General features: G+C 45.2%; 1 long non-coding RNA gene and 1 pseudogene across 2 annotated transcripts; one reads left to right on the forward strand and one right to left on the reverse strand.

Moving 5' to 3' along the window:
- The first annotated feature begins 492 nt into the window (after positions 1 to 492).
- Positions 493 to 12,147, forward strand: LOC119358098 (annotated as a pseudogene).
- On the reverse strand, positions 8,191 to 10,521 carry LOC119356205. Of its 2 annotated transcripts, none has more exons than XR_005171863.1 (2): positions 10,001 to 10,521; positions 8,191 to 9,911 (listed from the first exon to the last, which is right to left on the reverse strand). It is a non-coding gene; the product is annotated as an uncharacterized LOC119356205 (long non-coding RNA). The 2 variants fall into 2 exon arrangements; XR_005171864.1 differs by having other exon boundaries at positions 10,062 to 10,519.
- Positions 12,148 to 25,525: the final 13,378 nt, after the last annotated feature.

A 25,525-nucleotide genomic window follows, 5' to 3' on the forward strand; every position in this document is an offset into this window, starting at 1 on the left:
TTAAGCATTTACTATAAATAAACTAGTTTAACTAGTTCAACTATTAATTGACCACCTCCACAGTGTTCGGAAGAAGAAAAAAATGAGGAGAAGAAGAAAGGATTAATAGAGGAGAAGATCGAAGAAAAAAAGAAAAAAAAGGAGAAGAAGAAAAAAGATAGAGGAGAAAAAAAGAAGAAAGGAAAAGAGGAGAAGTAGTTATATTTTTTCTTCTTCTCTTTTTTTCTTCTTCTTTTTTTCTTCTTCAAGGCCAAGGATGGCGTCGGTCTCTCGCGCAGACAGCGAACAAGTCAGCACCGACAGGCAAGGCCCATACGAGCATATCCTCTGTTCCCTGTTTACCTACCTGAGGAGGAGGTGGGTCCGGAAGGATTTGGAGGCGACCATCAAAGACTTGCGGAACGGGTATGACAAGGTGATCGCGAGCATCCCCGAGGAGTACCCGGCGGTGATCAAGAGCATGATCAAGGGAACGTTCAAGGGCGAGATGAGATGAGGAAGCTGTGCAAGAGGGTGATCCAGGGCAAGCGAGAGAAGTACGCGGGCAAGGGCATGCTGCCGGAGGAGTACGTGGACATGCTCCCAATGGTCAAGGTGGCGGTCAAGGACATGTGCGGAGAGTACAAGGTGGAGGAGAAAGTTGGACACTTGATATTCTCGTTCGTTACATTTGTCCGTCCGTCCCTAGGTTTTAGACAAGATTCAGTCCATCTACGCTTTTAGTGTCAACAATTTCAGTTTCCGCAGCTAGCAAATCTCTTCTTGGTAGATAAGATGCATGGCTATGTACCGTATATAAGTATATATGTTATTAGCACTTACCTCAATGGCTCAATGCAAATTTTCATGGACCGACCAATATGCACTTACCTTGCCTCAATGGAAATTTTATCTTCTTCTTTTGCTGCTTTGTACGCCCGAGCCAAATGTGCTTCTTTCAACATGGATTCTCCAGCCGGTCATGGGTTGTACTCACAATGTAATCAAGTGACAATTTGCACACACATTTCTCTCTGTGGATACAACAATAAAAATACAATCTCTTGTTCTTATTCAGTTATTGTTTGGTCTTAGCAGGTTCTTGGTAGAATCTGGAAATGCAATGACATTTCTGCTGAGTCATCCAGAATTCTTTGGTTGCTTCCGTGAATTAATTACTTTTGGTTATGTTGCCCGTTGATGTAGTATTTCTTACGTTCGCTCTTCCACCGCCGCGACTTGTTCCTACGGTTTCGTTTCACCTCCCAATCCTCCGATCGATGCGGCCCTGGAAAGCGAGAGGAAAATGATCACGCTCAAGAGCTCGGAGGGTGAGGAATTTCAGATTGATGAGGCAGTCGCCATGGAGTCGCAGACCATCCGCCACCACTACAAGAAAAACATTCAATTGTGACCCTCAAATTTGGTCAAAGAATCGTCGTTGTTATCCATTTATGACCTTTTTATGACCATATTTGGATGCTCAACAGTTGGTCGTCAAGAACAAACAAACATGACCTTTTGAATGCTTTGGTCAAAGATTCTATGACCAAAAACATTTGGTCGATAAATCTTTGACTAATAGTTTTTGTCACTAGAGGTCTACTTGAACCATGTAGGATCTGACATGGCTTCAGCCACGTGGCTAAGGTGATGATGTGGCAGCCTTGATGGCATTACCGATGACCGAAAAATAAGGTCACAATTTTCACCAGCCCAGTCCAATAAGGTATCTAAATGCACAAAGCCCAACAATACAGCCCATTTATTTTAGCCCGTTTCATTTTTGGGCCACATCCAGAGACCGATCCTATCAATTTTAGCCCATTAATTTTGTTAACTTTGTTTAGAGTAGAACGAGGGACAAAGCAAAATGATTCAAGTGTCATCTTTATTGATCATGTTCAAGTATATATACAATCGGGAAGGATGCATCCAAGAGAAGCGTCTGTTGCAAAAGGCGTCGATCGGGAGGAGACGAGCAACCGTTGGGCAGTTGCCAAAGTGGCAACCGCACGCATGGTGCGGGAATGCGGGGATTCCCCTAACTAACCGCTGGGGTTAATTAGTTTTAACACTCCCCCTAATCACCGCTTAACCGTGTGTTTGATCATCATCTTGATTAAGTCTCCTCAAAAAACCCTGTGGGAAAAATGTGAGGAGTATAGTATTTGATATGTTGCCAAAACTTCTTCAAACCCAGTGAGAAAAATAAGGAGAAAACTATGCAACATATAACGGTTATTGTCTCTTTCAACTCAATACGAGAAAACTCATAGAATCAAGAGGACAATAAATATGTCGTTTATACTTTCCTAAAAACCCCGGTGGGGAAAACAGAAAGTATGACATATGATCTCATGTTGATATTACCTCATTAAAAACCTTTATGAGAACTTGTAAAGTAAACTCATGAAGGGAAAAAGAGTATAATATGATGCTTTGAACAGGAACAATTCAGGAAGATACTCCCCCTGATTCTTGCAAATTCCAAAGCCGTCAGATACCAATTCCATGAACATATTTCTGGAATGTAAAAGTTGGTAGAGACTTGGTGTACAAATCAGTTGCATGATTTGACTTGCAAGATATGCAATATAAATATATTGCTTATTAGTAACCTGTTTGCATCCGGACAACACAAGAAACATTATCGTTAAGATAATGGTTGATGGATGTAGCCATGAGGTCTGTTTCGAAGACTCTCCATGAGAGGGCTAACACACCTAATAGGAACACTAAGCTTGTCTACGATCCAACATAGTGGGATCTGATCGATGTATCCAATGATATCGGAGTTCACATTCCTGTGAAACTGAAAACCAGGACAAGATGTTTGATGCCTTGGAGATATCGAAAGATATTCTTGAGTACCAACCAATTGTGTTTGGTGGATCCAATGGCATTATGGAACATTGAGTCCCAATATCTCATTTCCATCATCTCTTGGTCTAAATAGATTGTTCTCTACATCTAGAGAATGAACTACCATGAGAGTTATGGATGGATAAGATTTGTCCATAATGAGTTTCTCCAATATGTTTTGGATATAGACAACATGGTGTACCATAATGTATGAATGAAGGTGCTCAAGTTGTAGTAACGAGCAGCATTTTGGTTTACCCAGATCCTTCATTTTAAACTCCGTCATTTAGATGATTACATGTGTCGTCATTGCAGACACGCAAACATGGATAATCATCATCGTAGGAGTAATCCTTGTGGAAAGGAACTCACTAAGTCGGTTGTACCAAATGTACCGACAATGATAAGTCGTATGGTGACTTACTGATTTTACACAATGTATGTTGCATTTTGTATTTCGATTTAGAATTGAGATTCCATCGGGAATCAATCATATATGTCTGAATCTAGTGATGCACATGGATATGCAATCACTACATCTATCAACTGCAAAGATAGATGATTTTGTACTGCCAATGATATAAGTTATCAGAAAGAGATTCCACCTCTGGAGAATAGTTGGGTATCTGCGTGAACCCTTATGCTACAATACTTGCTCTTTGTTTTCACCACCTCGTTGTTCTCAATTCTGTTTCCAGAAGAAAACTGGTGTAGGTATTGCTTATGAATACCTTCCCATTATTGAGCAAGATCATTTCTACCTAGATTATACCCTTTGCTTGAGCTCAGTCCGAGTGTTCTCCACACTTTGCCATGGCCATGGTCTTTGGATCTGAATCATTCGAAAGGTTTTTGCAATCTAGTTGAGAAATGTATGTCGACAATTTGTAGACTTCCGGTTATATGATTCTCCAGAATCTATATATCAATATATAGTTGATGGAAATATCGTTACCCATGGTGACTGCTCGCGATTTCCCAATGCGATTGAGTCGAGTATTCCGATGTCCCGGTCATTGTGTGCACTATGACCTGGGTTGGTGGAGGTTTTCCGTCCATTGGGTGTATACTACCCATTAGGTGTCTCTCAACGTGAAGTTGACTTGCATTCACTAATTCACAGGCCTTGATATCCTTGCTTGCGAGAAGCTGAATCCTGATATATTTCTGCCATATATCTCCCCCTGTTGCTTTGAACGGGGAGTGGAGTGGATTTTGCTGGTACCTCCACTCTTTCAGGCGTACTTTTACAGGATTGTAGGATTGTGTGACACCTTTATAGTCAGTAAATGAATCTGGCAGGTTATTTGCAATGTGTTGCAAATCTTCTGAACGCATGATTCAGATCTTTGAGTACGTGGATTTGAGGCAGAAATGTGTTGAATATTCCACTAATTTTCTGGCATTCTTTATGGTACTTGAAATCTCCCCCTAATGCCTGGAAATGTTCCTCATTGAATTAGCATACTAGCCTTGAATAACTCCCCATGCGAGGGGCTTGAGGTATTGACGGAAATACAGTTATTCCTCACATAGATCCCAACTATATGTTGAGGGGCCAATGATGTATGCCGGTTGGTGATATCGGTATGCAACCGAATTACCGCAGATGGAAAATACTTGGTAGATTTCCACGCATCAAAGATAGAGGGGAATAATATTATGCAGTTCTGTCATGAGCGTGTAAAACTGCATGACTCCAACGTAAAGTTGGTAAGTTGCAATTCCAAAGTAAAGATAATGCAATGAGCTTAGGATTCTACCAAACTATTTTTAGTCTAGACATTAGGACAAATTGCTAAACTTCAATCCAAGGCCATAGAGAAGGCACTCAAGGAGAATTCTGCAATGTTATCCATTCGATTTGCTTGAAATCGATGTCAGGATAATGAGCCAACGGTTTCGTGTGAATAAAACACACACTTAAGATCATTATGTAGATATGTCTTTTAGAACCATGGATTACCTGAATAGTCTAGTCAATGGATGAGAAGAGCCACTTACCTCAACTTGATGTATTCAAGGAGTCTGAGTGGTTCAGCGTAGACTTTAAGGTGTGCGAGCCTGAAAATTAGCTTTCATGTGTCACTTATAGTGCACATAAAATCCAAATGTTATTAGAATTTAGCATCATAATAATCATAAACTATTAGAATTGCTGATAGTTTCGGTTTCAACCCAATGTCTCGATGACCAAGGCGAGCATGCCAAGTTTGTCATGTACAAGACACTCTGAAAAACTATCTCGTACACAACATGTGCTACGGGTTGTGTCGTATGTGTAGTACAATCCAGATGATACACAGAGAATGTGCTTGTCATATCCGTTGCATATGTTAAAGAGAAGTTAGTCCTCTTTGTTGTCATCATAAGTTTCGCTATGGAAACTATTTTGACTGATACCTCTATAGTTTAGTAGGGTACGAGTTAAATCGGGAAGCAATAAAGCATCCTGACGTTACTCGAGTACCCACAGGAATAGTAAATATGACTCGAGTTGAGCCAAAAAATACCTCATCGCGTCTAGCGATTTTAGAATATGTCCTTTCTCTCAATGAGAGTGGAAACATTTACTTCCCTGAGTATAGAGTTCATGGTGCATATGTCCACAAGGCACAAGTCATCTTTCATCAGACTGACCCCCGTAGAAATATATATATAGACATGAAGATTCTCAAGAAAATCACTGTCAAATATATATAATACATACAAATGTGTTTGTACCAAAGTGCTGATACAATATATTGTGATATACAATATATGATCACAACAATAATAATGTTCATATTAGAACATCAGAAATGGACATAAATAAATTGATCACTAAGGAGATTGAGGGACTAAATGTAGTCTCCAAACATGTCAGTTGATGCATATTCAACCTTCATGTTCTCTGTGCCCATAGGGTCCCGTGACAGTAGGGTAGTCATTTCATTGCTCGGTTCTAGAAGAACATTATGCAAACAACTGACTTCCATGATGTTGTCGGGTTTAAGGTTTGAAGTGAGTTTCAAACCTTTACCTTTGAGGTTCTTTGCGTCCCGGTGGTGTGGCTTGGATTACACGCGCTATCCCATGGGAGGCAAGACTGATCTTGATGTCCATGACCCGCTTAAGTAAGTTGTGGCCGTTAAGGACAAGCTGCTCAAATTACTTAGCCATCAATTACTTATAGGGGCAAACCAGAGATAATTAATTTACGAGTAGTAAATTAAAGACCATCATGGTTAGTGTTGTAATGAATTTTACAAAATTAATGGATATTTCAAGAACTTAGCTTGAAACCATTAGTGTGAATCTCAAATTGCTAAGTATGACATCTTGAAGATAATCTCCAAAATGGAGTAGATCTCGCAGCACTATGGAGTATAATCTGATGAAATCAGCAGATACTCACTCCTAATGCCTTATGTCACGACATAGTAAACTATGTGGAAGAGCACTTTGTCAAGCAATCATAATGTCAAAATGACAAAATGTAGGTTTTAACTGTAGTGGTGATAATCTGCAAAGCAGTAGATCTACACACTACCTTGTGATCTCAATACATCAATTTGAGGAAATCACTAAGAATTTTGCATCTGTATTTGCAAGAAATTAAAAATCTCAATTGCAAATAGATGTATTAATCTCGACATGTGTTTAACATAGAGATAGATACATCATAGAAATATTTCAGAATATATTTTACTCAACGGAGAAACAGTACTGTAGAAGTACTGAATTTATGTATGCAAGAGATTAAAAATCTCAATTGCAAATAGATGTAATTAATCTCGACACGTGTTAAACTTGAAGATATATAACATCAATTTAGGATCTGGAATACATTGATATTCAACAGAAGACAGTATTAGATGTACTGATTTTAACAGTTTAAAGCAGGAACTAACCATCGCTTAAAAATACTGTTAAAGCACAAATAAACTAAAAGCTGAAATGTGCTAGACGGCATGTTTTAGCCGCTCGTGGGCCATGGCTTAATTACCAGCCACATGCGCGTATGCCACGTGAAGGCATGTGTGGCAGCCCACGGTCTGGTCAACCGAAGAGATAAGGAAACAAGTCCCCGCTAGAGATGAAATCTCCAGTGCTGGATCCCTCACTCACGGAGACTACCATAGAAATCCTCTCGCTCTAGGGGCTCCATGTACCAGTGCGCCGGAGCGGCTGCTCGACGGCGAGGTCGTTAGGAGAAGGCCGATAAGACGACGGCGGGCGCCGGAGCGTGGCGCAGGCGGAGAAGTGGCGGGCGTCAGGGACGGCCGGCAGTGTCCGCGTCGACAACCACATCGCTGGCTTCAGCTTCAACAACCGCAGGGGTTGGAGACGGCAGCGCCGCGGTTTCGTCGTCGTCGTCGATTATGACGACGTCGTCCGGCTGGACGGTGCTCAAGTCCCGGCGCAGCGGTCGATGGCGGCCATGGTGCGGCCGTAAAGCCTCTCCGCGAGCCTGCTCCAGCCTGCGTTGGCGTCAGCGTGTTCTGCGAACGCCACGGGCACGAAGCCAGGAGGCCGCGGCTGAGCGCGGGAGCGCGGCGCGGCCGGGCAGCGGCCATGGGTAGGAGGGCGCGCAGCCGGGCGGCCGGGCGCGGGGGCGCTTCGCAGCGCGGAGGCCGTGGTCTGGGGCGCGGCGCGGAAGGCGCAAGTTCGGCGGTGCGGACGGGCGCGTGACCGCGGCCGACGCGGTCAGACGGCGATGGCGCAAGGCGCGGCGTGGCCGGGCGAAGCCGGCCACGGCCTGGCGCGGGCGGCACGCGGAGGCCGGGGAGCGGCGCTGACGCGGCCAGGAACGGCCACGGCGCGGGCGAACGTGGCCACGGCCGGCGACGAGGGCGCGAGGTGCGGCCGTGCGGCAAGTTTTAAGGCCTGGTGCTCTCGGTTACGAGCGTGCTGATAACGTGTTTAGAGTAGAACGAGAGACAAAACAAAATGATTCAAGTGTCATCTTTATCGATCATGTTCAAGTATATATACAATCGCGAAGGATGCATCCAAGAGAAGCGTCCGTTGCAAAAGGCGTCGATCGGGAGGAGACGAGCAACCGTTGGGCAGTTGCCAAAGTGGCAACCCCGAGACGAGCAACCGTTGGGCAGTTGCCAAAGTGGCAACCGCACGCATGGTGCGGGAATGCGGGGATTCCCCTAACTAACCGCTGGGGTTATTTAGTTTTAACAAACTTGGCCAAGTCGTTATTTTGCACATTTTTGTTACACTAGGCGTCGTAGATTTACCTCAAAAAAGGCATCATAGATAATTCCAGCCAGAAACTAATATTATCAATAAATAGTTATATTGTTTTCAGCAATAGGCATCATAGTGGATACTTCAGGTACATGAATCACATACATAGTTCAGCCTTAAACTCCTCTAAAGAGGTACTATACTTATAATGATTTTACACAAAGCAAGAACCACTATGCTTCATGACAACACGTACACATAACAACAAATCAGGAAACCATAGCTTCTCCTGTTCACTGTCATCCACTTCTGAGTAGCCAGTTCTTCTGGATTGCAGAATATCCTGGGATCAAGAAAGATCACACATGAGAAGAACATGCAGACCACATAGCAATTGAATTGAAACATCTTTGTTGTAAGACACATATACTGTAATAAGAAGGAAACAACTACAATTATGATAAGCCAACCAAAGTGTCATGACAGTACAATACAGAGGTATTTTTCACAAGACAATCACCCACTATAGGACAAAGGTTGGACAAAATTTTCTCATTGTAGCTTAACAACGACTATCATGACAATACAACAGAGGTTAACAAGCAAGTATTATTTCCAGATAAAGGATACAAATGCCACCCTAAAATGAAATTTAAGATTCCAATGTGTAGCTACACTTGTCTAGGCGCACATCAAGTATTGACCAAGTTATTAAAGTAAATGAGTATTCACTATAGATTCAACTTTAGGTAACTCATTAGCAGTTGGGGAATTAGAAAAAAGAAATACATAGGCATGATGCACCAGAGGTAAGGGAAAGCGTTACGATACATGTGAATGGCTCGGGTCTTAGGACAAGACATCCTCCATGTTCCATATTGTTTGGCCCAAACATGTCAACAAGTTAATGTGCACGTTGAATGGAACATAGAAAATCTATTGAACAACCATTGCGGGCGGCAAGCAAAAGATAATGCATGCAATCAACCATGCATACAAAAGGGTAGTGAACAAGCATGAATCCTCCAGAATGCGGGAAATTAACCACCAAGAGATCCAATGTAACAAAGTACTCCTTCCGTTCCTAAACATAAGGCAATTATTATCAAATGCAGCTGCATAGGACAATAATATAATGAATAGTTGATGATACTATTAGAACCATATCCACCTTGGTACTTACGGTGTAAATTCTGATGAAAAGGAACTTAAAAATAAACAATGGGCTATTATCACATATATAATTGGGCAACTAAAACACCTTAAGATTAATGGTCGGGTGATTACTGGGTAACTACAGGCAGCAGAAACATAGGGAAAGTGATGCAAAATGCACTATCCATGTACATCTTGCACATTGACAATTACGCGATGGAGAAGTACATTAGTACATAGTCACTTCACAAATAAAACTACTTAGGGCATTCGGAACGCATGATTTATGAATAGTAAAATGCCGGAAAACTGACTAAAGTTCGCATAGAACACTCTCAACTAACCAAAGCTTATTCTCAGTAATGGGAGTATCAACTTTCTTTCTCTGTAATCAATAAGGATTTTGTTTTTACCATGCATGTTTATGTGTAATTAAGCAAAGCAAGACTTTGTCGATCTCAGGTAAGATGCACTATCAAATTCATACTTGCACTACTCATGCATGTCTAGAATTTGTTTGTTTTTGTACACTAGCTGAAAACAGGTAACACAGTTAAGCAAGTGGCATGAACAACTATCTTACCAGGCTGAAAACAACATAGCAGCAGATTAGAGTTACTACCAAACTCACCAATCATAAATTCCATCACACGCTGGCACATTCAGAGAAACAGATTTGAGTTACTACTGAACCCACCATTGATAAATTATGTCATCGACGCTGGCACCTACAGAGCAGCAGATTTGGCACATTCAGGCATCAATTTGGGCAAACAACTTCATCAATCGATAGTGTTCAGAAAGAAAAGAAAGAGACCGGCCGAAAGCAACGATGACAGTGAGGATAGCCCAGATGGAGCTGCGAGCGGCGTGGTCACCTTGGCCGCGTACACGAGATTCATGGGGTCCTTGCGCGGGAACGGTCATGTCTGCTGGCGCAGCGTCTCATCGCTGCCGACGCCGGGGAAGTTGGAAACGACCCAATCAAGCGTCGCGGCCCACCCAGCCCCCGCTGGTCCAGCGCCAAGCGCAGCGTTCACTGCTCCGACAGCAACCACACTCGCCCTCCTTGTGACGCGTGCGGTTGGTGCAGCATCGGTTCTTGGTACCCGCCGCCGTTGAGATCTCAAGATGGGTTGGTGGTTCCCGCCGCCGTCCTGGTGGCCCGCCGCCGCAGCTATGGGATGGTTAGGCTGGATCCGTGTGTGGATTGGCAAGATCCGGCCAGATCGAGGCTCGGCGAGGTGGGAGGGGAGGGGATCGTGGAGAGAGTAGAAGGTGGGAGCGGCGCTGGAGGGGATTCGGGAGGAGTTGGGGTTTCAGAAATTTTTATACGACCTACGTTGGTCTGGTTTCGGGCCTTTGGGCCGGGAAGTCTCGCGCGGGTAATGCATTTTGCAGGAAAAAACGCTGAGACATATGGCGCGAGCTCAAAATTTGCCGGAGATATTCCCTCCATTCCAATGAATGCATGCATCTTAAAATTTAATTTTTAACTATAAAATAGACCAACCAAATATGTGTTATATGTGATAAAAAAATTAGCATTGAATTAACGAAATGAGATTTTCAATGGTATAACGTGCTGACTGATACACCCTTCGTCCGCGAATAAGTGTGTTTTTAGCTTTTGTTCTAAGTCATAGTTATAAAAAAATTGTTGAATTTTATAACGATAATGCATGTTCACTAAATGACCAATATCAATAATATGACGTGACTACAAAAAAACACCTTTTTATTTAGATATGAAATAATTTAGATAATCCTCAAACAATTTTAAGTTGTTTAAATTGAAAATACAAATATAAAAGGGAAGCCCTTAGATTTTTGGATAGAAATCTAGCCTTGATCGTAAGCAGGCAACCTTCTTAACTATTATTCTTCTTTGTAATGGACCTAGTCCAGCCGTTGGAGCTCCTTTTATTTTATCAGTATTTAATTGTACTTATAGGTCAGATGGTCTCATGTGTAAGGTGGGTCCATTGGTCATTCGGCCCCTCGTCTTACATGTGGGCCCTGAATGCTAGCTAATCCCACATGTCCGGTGGGTTAGTGGGTCTCATAGGTTTGTTGGTCCCACACATCAAATCTAGGACCTACTAAATATTCGGTTCACTCATTCCAGGTGTAGATATACCCCATTTGTCATGCACCTGCAGGTTGATTTCACACGCATGCATGACACGTAAAAAAATTACTACACATATACAATGACACAAGGGCAAATTGCTGATGTGTCTGCCCAGTCATCATTATTCAAGCCTGTGACCATATTAACTTTGTCATGTTGGGCCCAAAACAAGGCCATGGATAGTGCCATACCTTTCATGACCAATTGGAGTGATGAGACTATGACCTTTCTGACATAGATGGTCACAATTGTGAGGAGTTTAGACCCCCTTGGACACCACATGACCATCTTGTAAACTTTTGTCATTGATCCATGACCAATTGAGCACGGTCATTATATTTTTGTCATAAATGTCCACATTTCTTGTAGTGCACATGATCGAGGACGACTGCGCCGACAACGGCATCCCGCTCCCCAAAGTCGACTCCAAGATCCTCCCAAAGGTAATCGAGTATTGCAAGAAGCACGTCCAGGCCAGCCCCAAACCGGCCGAATCCGGCGCTGCCGCCGACGCCAGCTCCTCCACCTCTACTACAGCCACCGCCCCGCCGAGGACCTCAAGAGCTTTGACGCCGAGTTCGTCAAGGTTGACCAGGCCACCCTCTTCGACATCATCCTGGCTTCAAACTACCTCAACATCAAGGGATTGCTCGACCTTACTTGCCAGACTGTTGTAGAAATGATCAAGGGCAAGATTCCAGAGGAGATCCGAAAGACTTTTAACATCAAGAATGACTTCACACCCGAGGAGGAGGCGGAGATCTGCACGCAGGGAGAACCAGTGGGCTTTGAGTAGAGTAGAGAAGCATCTAGCGGCATTGTTTCGTTGAATTACTGCTTAGTATTCGTCTTTCTTTTAGACTTTGTATTATGTAAGAAGAAACCTATCGTGGTCAGTTGTCATTACTTGTGAAACTGAATTGTTATTTGTCAAGTGGATGTTTTGATTGGTAACATCATCCTTGGCTGATTTATGCGTGTGATTTGAGATATTTTGGGCTATCTTGAAATAGCCTTATTATTTCTGATTTTATATCTACATATTTAATAACCAGCTTATTATGCGTGTGAATTGTTATTTCTTCATTTCCTGATAACAACTATTTAATAACCCATTTATTCATTTTCTTTGTCGGCGGCCAGGGCTTGGGAAAAGTTCATCAGGGCCACTCCAGGCCCATGGAAACAAGATCTGAAATGGTATCGACCCCAGGTAAGTAATTAAGTAGTACTAGCTAGCTGCCATCTCTTTAATTATCATGTTTGATTAATTATTATCTGATCAAATTCCATTCTCGTAAAGGCCCTGAAGCAGGCGTCGGGGAATAATCTGTGTGCATACTACGTTTGCGAGAACATTCACATGATGGCATCCGAAAGGAGCAAATCTCAAAGACAGGAGTGGGTACGTTTGTCAGAACACTATTCACAATTTTTACACCATTATCGATATCTAGTCACACAACTAATACACATGCATATTGATCTCCTTCTTAACAGTTCAAAGAGGTGCGGGAGCAGCTCCTACCAACGGAGCGCATACAAGCAATTCAAGAGAAATAGCGGGATTTTTGCTCGACCAGGTCATAGATCCCAAAGGAGAATACTATTACCTGCTATCGCCCCCATGAACCACTTCCAATTGTTATCGTGCTCCGAAGGCACCAATTAGGCTAATGCGACTGGCTCCGAAGGCACCAATTAGGAGAAATTATATATATATATATATATATATATATATATATACATGTGTGTATATATGTGTGAATTAATTAATGGTGGTTGTGAGACATTCGATGATATATATATATATATTATGATCGGTTCTACTAGAAATTCTATTTATATATAATATGCATAACGTGTACAATATGTAGTATCGTAAAATACCAGCAAACAAAAAAGAATTAAATGGAAAACACAAAATTAAATGAAAAATAAATCATAAACCCAAACCCCCCCAATCTTTTAATACCAGTTGGTGACACCAACCGGTACTAAAGGGCTCCCTGCCCCCGAAGCTGGCTCGTGCCACGTGGTTGCCCTTTAGCACCGGTTCATGCTGAACTGGTACTATAGGGGGGCCTTTAGTGCCTACACTTTAGCACCGGTTACCAAACCGACACTAAAGGGCCTTGCGAACCGGTGCTATTGCCCGGTTCTGCACTAGTGTATGGTGTTGGAGAGGGCTTGCAGTCACTGTAGCCAAAGTGACTCAAGACCTTTTCCACATAGTGAGATTGAATCAATGTAATCCCACCATCATCATCTCTCAACAACTTGATGTTCAGAATGACATTAGCCACTCCTAAATCCTTCATCTCAAAACAGCGAGATAGGAAATCCTTGACCTCCTTAATAACATTCAGATTTGTTCCGAAAATCAGTATGTCATCAACATACAAGCAAAGCATAACTTCCTCGCCCCCACCATGGCGATAGTACACACATTTGTCAGCTTCGTTCACAACAAAGCCTGCAGGTATTAAAGTTCTTTCGAATTTCTCATGCCACGGTTTGGGTGCTTGCTTGACTCCACACAAAGACTTCTGCAACTTGCACACTTTCCCTTCATGACCATCTATTACAAACCCATCTGGTTGTTCCATATAAATTTCCTCGTCCAACTCTCCATTTAGGAAAGCAGTCTTAACATCCATTTGATGAACGAGAAGACCATGTGAGGCAGCTAGTGAAAGTAGAACTCAAATAGTGGTCAGTCGAGCCACAAGTGCGTAAGTATCAAAGAAGTCTTCACCTTCCTTTTGGGTATAACCCTTAGCCACGAGCCGAGCCTTATACTTTTCAATAGTACCATCAGGCCTAAGCTTCTTCTTGAATACCCATTTGCATCCTATAGGTTTGCACCCATAAGGACGATCAGTTATCTCCCAAGTTTCATTCGCCAAGATGGAATCCACCTCGCTACGAACTGCTTCCTTCCAGTAGTCAGCATCTTCAGATGCATAGGCCTCTGAAATAGAACGGGGAGAGTCATCTATGAGATACACAAGAAAATCATCACCAAAGGACTTTGCAGTCCTCTGTCTCTTGCTCCTAGTAGGAACTTCATTGTTTTCCTCCACACGACTTTCAAAGTGTTCCATCGAAATGGCAGGTTCAGTAATTATCGCTGGTTCCTGATTCGATGAACTAGGCATCTCCTGATTAGATGAGGTAGCCATATCCTTCATGGGAAAGATATCTTCGAAGAAAGTCGCATCATTCGACTCCATGATCGTACCGACATGCATGTCAGGTACCTCAAATTTTACAACCAAGAATCTATAGCCAATGCTATGAAAAGCATATCCCAGGAAAACACAATCCACGGTCTTTGGTCCAAGCTTCCGCTTCTTTGGAATTGGAACATTGACTTTCGCCAAACAACCCCAGGTTCGTAGATAAGAGAGTTTTAATCTTTTCTTCTCCCATTCCTCGAATGGAGTTATCTCTTTATTCTTTGTGGGGACTCGGTTTAGGACATGACATGTTGTTAATATCGCCTCCCCCCACCATGCCTTAGAGAGACCCGATGTGTCTAACATGGCGTTAACCACATCAGTTAGAGTTCAGTTCTTTCTTTCGGCCACCCCATTTGACTGAGGTGAGTAGGGAGGCGTCCTCTCATGGATTATACCATGTTCCGCACAAAAAGCATCAAATTCATTGGAAAAATACTCTCCACCACGGCCGGACCTAAGCCTCTTGGTTTTTCGATCAAGTTGGTTTTCCACTTCAGCTTTATAGATCTTGAAGAAGTTCAAAGCCTCATCCTTAGATTTCAGAAGATATACACGGCAGTATCTAGTGGAGTCATCAATTAACGTCATGAAATATTTCTTTCCACCTTTTGTCAAAACACCATTCATTTCACATAGATCTGAATGTATGAGCTCTAGTGGTGCAAGATTTCTCATTTCCGCAGTCTTGTGAGACTTACGAGGTTGCTTAGCTTGCACACACACTTGACACTTAGATCCCTTGACAGTGGTGAAACTAGGGATTAAGTTCAACTTTGCTAGTCGCGACATGCAACCAAAGTTAACATGACAAAGACGCGAATGCCACACATTTGATTCACTATTGTTGCAAACATGATTAACAACTTTATTGCAAACGTCTGATAAGGATAAACGAAACAGGCCTCCTGACTCATAGCCTTTACCAACAAAGGTTCCATACTTGGATATTACAAATTTATTCGACTCAAAGACAAGCTTATAGCCATCTCTACACAGAAGAGATCCGCTAACAAGATTTTTATTTATGGAAGGGACATAATGCACGTTCTACAGCCGCACGGTCTTCCCAGAAGTAAACTTCTGATCGACCGTGCCAACACCACGAACAGAAGCACTTGAACCGTTGCCCATCAGCACGGTTGAAGTCCCTGTGGTCTGATAAGACGAAAACATGGAAATATCACCGCATACATGCACATTAGCACCCGTGTAAATCAACCAATCAGGAGAATGACATACTGAAAGAATAGTGGGAAATATACCATACCCAGCATCCTTCATGTCAGTGTCTCCAATGACAACATTAGCGGTCTTGTCGCCTTTCCCAGGATGACGCTTGTCATAGCGATTAGGGCAACTAGGAGCCCAATGATCAGGATCCCCACACACATGACAAACACCTTTCTTCTTGTAATTCTTCTTCTTGAAGTTCGTGTGTTGCACAGTCTTGTTCTTCCCAGCAAACTTTGCTTTACCATCAAACTTGCCCTTATTCTTGAACTTGTGGGGCTGGAAGTTCTTCTTCTGTACCAGATTGGCACTAGATCCTCCCTCAATACCTCGAGCACGTGTGTCCTTTGCTCTCGCCTTTTCTTCCACATCAAGAGTAACAATGAGATCCGGAATGGAAAACTCCTGTCTCTTATGCTTCAGTAAGGTAGCAAAGTTCCTCCACGAAGGAGGAAACTTAGTGATGATACCCCCGGCAACAAACTTGTCCGGTAGCATGCAGTTGAAGTGCTCAAGTTCTCTAGCAAATGACTGTATTTCATGAGCCTGCTCAACCACGGCGCGCTCTTCAGTCATCCTATAATCATAGAATTTCTCCATGATGTACAGCTCAGTGCCGGCATCCGAGACCCCAAACTTGGCCTCAAGTGCATCCCACATATCTTTTCCATTATCAATTGGCGCATAAGCATCAACTATGTTCTCACCAAGAACACTCAAGAGAGCAGTCTTAAACAGAGTATCCATTTTCTGAAAAGCTCGTGTGAGGGAGTCCTGGATTAGGGGGTCTCCGGATAGCTGGACTATATCCATTGGCCGGACTGTTAGACTATGAAGATACAAGATTGAAGACTTCGTCTCGTGTCCGGATGGGACTCTACTTGGCGTGGAAGGCAAGCTAGGTAATACGGATATGAATATCTCCTATTTTGTAACCGACCTTGTGTAACATTAACCCTCTCCGGTGTCTATATAAACCGAAGGGTTTTAGTCTGTAGGACAACAATCACAACATACAATCATACCATAGGCTAGCTTCTAGGGTTTAGCCTCTCTGATCTCGTGGTAGATCTACTCTTGTACTACCCATATCATCAATATTAATCAAGCAGGATGTAGGGTTTTACCTCCATCAAGAGGGCCCGAACCTGGGTAAAACATCGTGTCCCCTGCCTCCTGTTACCATCCAGCCTAGACGCACAGTTCGGGACCCCCTACCCGAGATCTGCCGGTTTTGACACCGACATTGGTGCTTTCATTGAGAGTTCCGTTGTGCCGTCGCCACCAGGAAGGATGTCTCATCCCGTCTTTAAAGACGGCACTGTTGCTGAGGGAGCTTTGGCTATCGGCCAAACTCTTCGGCTAGGTGGTTTTCTTATGACCGCCTGTTCGGCCGCTGTGCCGACGATGACTTCTCGGGTCATCGAAAGCAATCTTCACGTCAACTCGGAACTCGCCGAGCGGTTAGGTCCAATGGAGATCTCTTCCCTGAACGAGCTCTTGGATCGCATCGCCGCCGTGGGAGTCGCTATAGACTACGATCAGATTGGGCTTAAACCCGATCTGAGAGAGATCAACTCTCCCCAGGTCACCCATCACGTTGCAGTGGTGGAGGAACAATGCGGCAACCCTTCATCTATCTTAAGGACTAGCTATGTCCAGATTCCCGATCCCTCCAAGCTGGATACCCGCGGAGGGGAGGACGTCACTCAAGGCCTAAACCTAGAATCAGGCAGCGGGCTAGATTTATCGGAAAACATCCAATAATCCAAACTTCCGAGTTCGGAAACTCCTTGGCCCCTGAGTCTCAGATTGGGTGAGGATTCGGATTCAATTCCACCCACCCACCCAAACATACGCGATCTATCCCAAATTAGGCAAGAGCCCGAAGAAACAGTACACCATTACTGGGCCAGATTCCTCCTGGTCATGAACAGGATAAAGGACTGCAGCGAGGAAGACGCAATTTCATTCTTCTGCAATAATTGCACGGACAAGGGAATCCTCAACGCCATAAGTTGCCGCGAAATTACATGATTTGCCGACTTGGCGTCCATAGTACGAAAGTACTGTGCGATGGAAAGCGCCTGGAAAACCCAAATAAAATTTTGGGATAATCCATCCCTGAATACAAACCCAGTCCGAAATAAAAGAGTGCATTATCACAATACACCTGGGTTAACTACCAAAAAGCAAAAGCCCTCTACGGGGAAAGGAACCGTACTGGAGGGATGGCTCAACGGACCCTGCAAAATTCATAGTACAGCGGATGCAATACCAACGCACAGCCTTAGAGCATGTTGGATACTCCGGCAGGTGGCCAAAAGTGGTGAGGATCTACTCCTCCCAAATACCACAGAGCACCATCCCGTGGACAACAATACGGTGTTAACGGTCTTTGAGACCTTCACGTCAAATAATAAACGCAAGCGAACACTCCGCGGCATGGCCGAAATCTGCCACATAGCAGAAATAAATCCTTGGAGTGACACGGCTATTACCTTCAATGCCAGTGACGAACCTAAATTCCGAACAGCCCGAGCACCAGCCGCACTGGTCCTCAGTCCAATCGTGGACGGCTTTCGACTCACCAAGGTACTCATGGACGGCGGCAGCGGATCAAACCTCATCTATGAGGAAACTCTTCAAAAGATGGAAATAGACTGGAGCCGCATTGAGCAAAGTAGCACAACCTTTAGAGGAATCATCCCCAGTCGGGAAGCACACTGTGCTGGGAAAATCACACTAGACGTGGTATTCGGCACGCTGGATAATTACAGGTCTGAAGAAATTACATTCCAAGTGGCCCCGTTCAGCAGCGGATACCACGCTCTATTAGGGCGAGAGGAGTTTACAATCTTCCAAGCCATACCCCATTACGGGTACATGAAGCTCAAAATGCCCGGGCCCAACGGAATCACCACTCTTGCTAGTGATCCGGACATAACACTCCGCGCCGAAAATAAGACAACTGCATTGGCCCTTGAGGCACTATCTGAAGCCCTAGCGGCCGAGGAACTAACTGCGCTGCGCTCCACGGTGAACAGGGACGACGTGATACTCGATAAAAGATCCAAGTCCACCTCCTTTAAACCGGCGGACGAAATAGTCAAATTCCAAGTCCATCCAACGGACCCTACAAAAACAGCTTCCATCGAGGCACAATTAAACCCTGATGTCGACGCCGCACTGTGAGAGTTCCTACGCGAGAACTGGGACATTTTTGCCTGGCACCCTTCAGACATGCCAGGAATCCCACGCAGGCTGGCTGAGCACAGCTTAAATATCCTAAAAGGATTCAAGCCAGTCAAGCAGGCTCTTCGATGTTTCTCCGAACCTAAGAGACAAGCCATGGTAGAGGAACTAGCCAAGCTATTGGAGGCCGGATTCATCAGAGACATAAAACATCCGGACTGGCTAGCAAACCTGGTGATGGTACCAAAGAAGGACAAATCCTGGCGCTTGTGCGTCAATTTTAAGGACCTTAACAAGGCCTGCCCAAAGGATCCCTTCCCCCTCCCCCGCATCGATCAAATCATCGATGCTACCACAGGACACGATTCATTGTGTTTCCTCGACGCATACTCCGGCTACCATCAAATTAAAATGGCAGAGGCAGACCAAGCCGCAACGGCATTCATCACACCATACGGCCCATTCTGCTTCAAACAATGCCCTTCGGGCTCAAAAACGCCGGCGCAACATATCAGCGCATGATTCAGACATGTCTGGCAAACCAGATCGGCAAAACAGTGGAGGCATACGTGGATGACGTGGTCGTTAAAACCAAGCATGTCGAAACTCTAGTAGACGACTTGAGGCTCACATTCGACAACCTCCGAACATATGACATCAAGCTCAATCTGGAAAAATGTGTTTTCGGTGTACCAGCCGAAAAGCTCCTGGGATTCATTGTCTCTAGTAGAGGTATTGAAGCTAATCCAGCCAAAATCCGAGCGTTGTCACAGTTGACTACCCCAACAGACCTCAAACAAATACAAAAATTGACTGGATGCGTGGCGACTCTAAGCCGCTTTATCTCCCGCTTGGGAGAAAAGGCATTACCCCTTTATCGCCTCCTCCGGCGCACCGAACACTTCGAGTGGACGGATGCCGCCATGGACGGACTCAACGAAATAAAAGCCATATTGCAAACAAACCCAGTCCTGGCCGCACCAAACATTGGCGAACCAATGCTATTATACATTGCGGCAACTCATCAAGTAGTAAGCGCAGTGCTCGTCGTCGAGCGAGAAGTGGACGGACACAAATTCCCCCTTCAAAAGCCGGTTTACTATGTGTCCACTGTCCTTACTCCATGCAAATCACGGTACCCACATTATCAAAAGATAGCGTATGCGGTATTTATGGCATCCCGGAAGCTGCGACACTACTTTCAAGAGTGTTCGATAACGGTAGCCTTGGAAGTACCACTTAAGGATATTATAAACAACCGCGACGTGACGGGCCGGATTGCCAAATGGGCCATTGAGATCCTCCCGTTCGACATAACCTACAAGCCACGGCGAGCTATTAAGTCGCAAGTTTTGGCTGACTTCATCGCTGAGTGGACGGAAGCCGAACTCCCTAAAGAGTACGGCACATATTCAAACTGGATCATGCACTTTGACGGCTCCAAAATGTTGGCTAGTCTGGGGGCTGGCGTCGTTTTGACGTCCCCAATAGGAGATACCATTCAATACGTACTACAGATAATGTATACGGACTCCAACAACGCAACCGAATGTGAGGCCCTTCTACATGGTCTCCGGATGGCAGTATCCATGGGCATTCAACGCCTAGAGGTGCGCAGGGATTCGAACCTCGCGATATCCCAAATAAATGGAGACTTTGATGCCAAGGATCCGAAAATGGCAGCTTATCGCAATGCCGTCCTAAAAATGTCAGCTCAGTTCGAGGGGCTCGAATTTCACCATGTGGCTCGGGAAAACAATCAGGCGGCGGATATCCTCGCCCGCATCGGCGCAAAACGCGACGCGGTCCCTCCCAACATATTTCTGGAAAGGCTCTTCAAGCCATCCGTAGCATGGGAAGGGGACACCGGTAACAACAGTCCGGACCCGGCCAAAATACCCGATATCGAACTCTCAGACACAATCGGAGGCTACGCCACCGAAATAACACATTCAGCCCACGAAATAATGGCCATTATTGCCCCGTGGATAGAACCATTCCTGGCCTACCTAACTAGATAGGAACTTCCGGAGGACCAAAATGAGGCACGCTGCATAGTGCGGCGATCCAAGGCCTACAGGGTCCATGAGGGAGAATTGTACAAAAAAAGCGCTACCGGAGTCCTTCAAAGGTGCATCTCCGAAGAGGAAGGGTGGAACCTTTTGGTAGAAATTCACGCCGGACTCGGCGGTCATCACGCCGCAGCCCGGGCTCTTGTAAGCAAGGCCTTCCATACAGGATTCTATTGGCCAACGGCCCGGGCAGATGCACAGGACCTGGTCCAACATTGCGCCGGTTGCCAGCTCTTTGCAAATCAAAGCCACATGCCACCCACCGCCCTCCAAACAATCCCCATTACATGGCCCTTCACGGTCTGGGGGCTTGACATGGTTGGACCCCTTAAAGGGGGAACCCACAAGAAAAAATACTTATTGGTCATGGTGGATAAATTCACCAAATGGATAGAGGCTAACCGGTTAAAACAGCTGAATCCGGACCGGTGATAGATTTCATATCCGGGGTTGTACACCATTATGGTGTCCCCCACAGCATCATCACTGATAATGGCACGAACTTCATGGCCGACGAGGTAAAATTCTGGTGCAGCAAAATGGGCATCAAGCTCGATTATGCTTCAGTCTATCACCCACAAACCAACGGTCAAGTCGAACGAGCAAATGGTCTTATAATGAGTGGCATTAAACCCAGATTAGTGCGCTCCTTAACGGAGTCTGACACGCACTGGGTAGAGGAGCTCGACTCCGTACTCTGGGGGCTGCGGACCACGCTGAATCGTAGTACCGGATATACACCGTTTTTTATGGTGTACAGCGCAGAGGCAGTCCTGCCCTGTGAAATAATTCATGACTCACCTCGAGTGCGCATGTACGAAGAAAGATAAGCCGAGCTCGATCGGCAGGACAGTCTGGACACCTTGGAGGAAGAGCGCGACGTAGCCAAAGCCAGTTCCGCATTTTACCAGCAACATGCTCGCAGATACCAAAGCAGAGAAGTACGGGCCAAAACTTATAACGTTGGTGAACTAGTTCTACGGCTGCCGGATAAGAAAAAGAACAAGCTCGAGCCCAAATGGGAAGGTCCCTTCATTATCGACCAAGTTCTGACCGGTGGAGTGTACCGACTGCGGGCTGCATCGACTAGTCGACTCGAGCCAAACCCATGGAACGCAGCCAGGCTTCGAAGATTCTACGCCTAGCACCGGACTTTATGTTAGTCCCCTCCCTTTGTCCATTTTCTGCATATGCATCATCTGTCTTGTTTCCCTTTCTTTCTTTTATTTCTCTAGGCCTTCAAGGGTCACCTTGTGCCTCACTCATACATTACAGATGCGCTAGCCGCACTCTTCATACCTGGGGGCTTCTTTCACAGAAGCTTAAATTATTTACCTGGGCCTCACGGCCAACACATGTGTTATACTTCCGCATGTACCTTTTTTCACCATTATATGCATTGATATGACTTAAGTTTTGGCCAAGCGGGGTTGCCTGGATCTTGTATTTATGCCCTACGTTCCCGTTAATTCGGCTAGGGCATAAGGGGAGCACCTCTGTGATTGTTACCGCCGGGTCAGCCAGACGTGTACCTCAGACTGGGTGAAGCCGACAGCTAGCGTTCTTAAGGGAATATTCGGTCGGTGAACAAAAGATAACTTTTATTTATTATCCATATCTGCCCCCAGATGCTTTTTATGCGCTTCTTGTCGCAGTCCGGACATGCACTTTAGGGCATGCTTACCCAGGGAAAGGAACCCTTAACGGAACTATTCTCCCTCGAAGATGTTTATTACTATCCATGTAATATAACATAACTAGTTGGGCACTTGTCTGATAAAGCACTAATGACCCCTACGCCTAGTCTCCACGCATGCCCCAGTTCTTACATAACCAAGAGGGTATTCGGATACACTCCGGACCGTCGGGTCCCGAGGTCGAAGCGAAAAGGTCTGCCACGACAAACGATCTACAATCCGGCTAGAAGGCATTATACATGTCACTTTAAAATTACATAGTCAATTTGACTGGTTGAATTCCTCTTCAATACCATCCAATAGGCTGTCTAGTCTACAGTCGTGTTGGGAATACTTTGCGGCCAATTCTACTTGGCCATACACTAAGCTCACAGGGATCTCCTTCCCATCGGGCCCCACAGGTCCAACTTCGGCCATATGGTTCAGGTCAGCCTTCGTGTACCGTGTCTTCACCATTGCCCAGGCTTCCCTGGCGCCCTGACGGCAGGCCGATATCTTCCATAATCGGAAGCGTCGTCGCGCTCCCTTTAGCTTTTCTGCAAGCTCTCCAAGGCCTTCGGGTATGGAGACGGATGGCCACAAGGCCTGGGCGACGCCTTGCATCACCTGCCGAACTCGTTCATGCAGCTTTGAGAGCTCGAGAAGAAGGTCACCCATTGAACCGGGCATCTCCTCGGCAGGACGACCTGTTAGCATACCTACAGACATAACTCTGTCAGCCAGCTTCCTCGCCGAACTCCTTTTCAAAGTTCGTTCAAGCACTTACTAAACATGCCGCGTCGAAGCCGCCGATTTTCCTTAACAGAGTCTGACAGTTGGGCACAAACATCTTGTAGTTCCACGCCCAGCTTGGTGTTGGCATCTAGGAGATCATTTTTCTCCTGCCTCACCCTCGTAAGCACGCTCTCACCGGCCTTCAGCTGGCGTAGGAGCTGTTGCTTATCCGGATTTACTCCAGCGCCATCTGCAATTTTATCGTCAAATCTGCATATACGCCGCATTCTATATGATACTTATCATTCGAAGGATATGTTACCAGAGGGGGTCTCTCTGGGCTCCCCTACTGCGGCCAGTGCGGCCTAAAGTTGGGCTTTGCACTCTTCCAGCTCCTGGGACAGTTGAGTATTCTTTTCTGTAAGAACCTGCATAACAAATGATCCTTAAATCAGTTATCCTAACTGTTTCAAGTCTTAGGGGCCACTGATATATATATAATCACCAAATTTTCTCACCCGTATGTCTTTTACATACTGCTCTGTGGCTCTAGCTAGACCATTTTGAGCGGCACGGAGGTGCGCGTCTCCCGAGTTGAAGGCATCCAATGCCTCTTGGGAGAAACAAGCATCACGAAGAACAGTCCGGCGACGCCTGTGGTTCATGACACTTTCCACCTCGGAATTGGTGGCGGACAGTTTATCCGCATCCTCTTTCGGAGGAGCACCCGGCGCACGCCTCGTATTCGTTCCCGCCTCCGAATCCAGCCTTGGAGCCAGCCTTGTGGAGGCGCGATTGGTTGCCTCTCCGGGTATAGTCCGGCGAGCACTCTTTTTCCTGAAAAGAAGGCATGGGTGTTAATATGCCTCTAAGAATAATGTCTTGCAATAAAGACGGTGCGCCGTACCGCTGCGGCGGTGTCTCAATCCGGACTGCGGGTCTTTTCAGCCTACCTGGCCTCGCGGTCCCTTGTTGGCCAGTCGCCGCAGGCTCGGCCTTCTACCTCGAGGGCCTCCCCTGCAAAACATGGCTGTTATACGGAAATCAAAAACACGCAAGGACGGATCACTTTTTGAAGTGCTGGGACTTCGTCTCAGTCACCTGTGAGGCTGGAAGTAGCCCAGGGTAATCGGTCGTAATGGCCACCAAAGCATTATCATTGCTCAATTAGTAAAACACCCCATCGATCAGCTCCACAGATATGTCTGGATCTGTAAGTGCATCTAGTGCCACCCCTAGTTGGTTTTGGAGTATTGACGACAAACCTAGTTGAGGGACTAATGTGTTTGTGAGAATTGCAGGATAACACAGGTAGAAGTCCCTCATTGATTCGGTTTTACTACCAGAGATGACCCCTAAAAATGTATCAAGACATTGAAGTCAAAGGTGGTATATGAAGATATTCACATTGAAGACTATGACAAAAGAAGACACGTTATGAAGCCTATGGAGCTCGAAGACTTAGATCTTTTCGTAGTTCTTTTCCTTTGTGTCGAGTCATAGGAACCACCGTACTGTTAAGTGGGGTCCAGGAGAACCAGTTAGAATGACTGAAGTGATGCCCAAACTAAAAACCTATGTCTTCGAGTGAAGACAATGAGAGTGAATCTTGTCCAGAGCCGGACAAGTCAGCTTTGCTTGTAGCCCAAGTAAAGTTGCCATGAGAGTTTGAAATCTGACTGTTGAGACACGTGTCAGTTCCTTAGTGACCCATGGTCATTTCGGACAAATCAGGTCGGGTTGCCAAGTGGCTACAAATAGCCCACCCCCTACAACCATAAACGGTTGGCTGCTCAGATTTCAGTGCACGGTTTTTGTCGTTTGAGAGCAACCCACCTCGAAGCCTTTGAGAGAAAATTCCTAGCAAGGAGAAAAGCCCTAACCACCCAGAGCCAGAGAACATTGGGCATCACTTAAGTCTTCTTGTCTGTGTGATATGAAGACTTATTACACTTGAGGACTGTGAATCCTCCAGACGGTTAGGCGTCGCGTTCAGAGCATCCAAGAGACATTGTGGATTGCCAGTGAACGAAGTCTGTGAAGGTTTGGGAGTCT

Source organism: Triticum dicoccoides, chromosome 2A (assembly GCF_002162155.2).
Source record: "Triticum dicoccoides isolate Atlit2015 ecotype Zavitan chromosome 2A, WEW_v2.0, whole genome shotgun sequence".
In the NCBI taxonomy this organism is placed as follows: Eukaryota; Viridiplantae; Streptophyta; class Magnoliopsida; order Poales; family Poaceae; genus Triticum; species Triticum dicoccoides.